Source organism: Nanorana parkeri, unplaced genomic scaffold, assembly GCF_000935625.1.
Source record: "Nanorana parkeri isolate BGI_ZX_2015 unplaced genomic scaffold, ASM93562v1 scaffold1877, whole genome shotgun sequence".
Taxonomy (NCBI): Eukaryota; Metazoa; Chordata; class Amphibia; order Anura; family Dicroglossidae; genus Nanorana; species Nanorana parkeri.
This window is the reverse complement of record NW_017308145.1, coordinates 262,365-263,797: the sequence shown is the minus strand read 5'-3', so window position 1 is coordinate 263,797 and position 1,433 is coordinate 262,365.

The window sequence follows — 1,433 nt, the reverse complement described above, 5'->3', positions numbered from 1 at the left end:
GGGGGGGGGGGGGGATTTGTAGTTGCACCACAGCTGGAGGGCCCACCCATGAAAGGCATGTGTGTCGGGGCGAGGAATGCCTTTTTCAGTGGCCCCTGTAAGATCATCAAGTGGCATGCGCGCAGGCTTGGACTGGCCCGCTGGTGGACTACCACTCCCTACAAATATAAAAGCGATGCTATAGCTCGCTAGGCTGTCAACTACAAAGCCTGACCTGCCCCCCGGAGCCTACGGCCCAACCATGTGACAGGTCAGAGCGTCCCGTCTGATATTTAGGTGCTGGCTTTTCCCCCAGCAGCAGCAAAGGCCCACCATTGCATGAGCAACCTCCCACCTATCCTCATTCTCAGCCCTGGTCAGACCCCGAACATCCTTGAGACCACAGACAGCGCTGGTGAGACCGTACACAGCCTCCTGAGACCCCCCGTTACAGTGCTGGTCAGACCCCGAACAGCCATGGTGAGCAAGAGTATGTAGCTTCATATTGTTCGGCATTGCTGCATAATGTATTGCTGGTATTTGTAGTCCACTATAGCTGGTGGTATTATTCTGCATTGCTGCATAATGTATTGCTGGGAGTTGTAGTCCTCTATAGCTGGTGGTATTATTCTGCATTGCTGCATAATGTATTGCTGGGATTTGTAGTCCACTATAGCTGGTGGTATTATTCTGCATTGCTGCATAATGTATTGCTGGGATTTGTAGTCCACTATAGCTGGTGGTATTATTCTACATTGCTGTATTGCTGGGATTTGTAGTCCACTATAGTTGGTGGTATTCGGCATTGCTGCATAATGTATTGCTGGGATTTGTAGTCCTCTATAGCTGGTGGTATTATTCGGCATTGCTGTATAATGTATTGCTGAGATTTGTAGTCCCTCTACAGCTTGGAGTCAGTAGCAGAACTATCAGGGTCACAGCAGCTGCAACTAGGCCCGGGCCCTTGCGCTCCACCACTGTCCTAAAATCATTCGTTTTTATTATATTAGACATGACACTAAAAAAAAGGTCATTGGTATCGGCGAGTACTTGAGGAAAAGGACTCTGGAAAAAATGGTATCGGTGCATCTCTACTAAGAATGAATGTCCGTACACAGGGCAGGGTCTGTTCACGTACACAAGCACAGGAAGGGGAAGAGATAGGAACGTGCACAGCTGGAAGTATGACATGGAAAGTTTTGGTTCTTCTTTTATTCTCTCACACACAAAGCCATCACACATACCGGAAGGTCCATTAAAAAAACGTGTCACAGCACATTACAAAAATGTACAAAATAATGACTCCATATTTGTAATAAAATGCACTAAAATCCACCTCCGTCTGTAATTTGCTCCGCCCCCCTGGACAGGAAACGGGGAAAGGAGAGTTAAAAATCTATGAAATAAAACCTTCGAGGAAGACAAAATGAAAGCTGTGCATTGTCCATGCATGC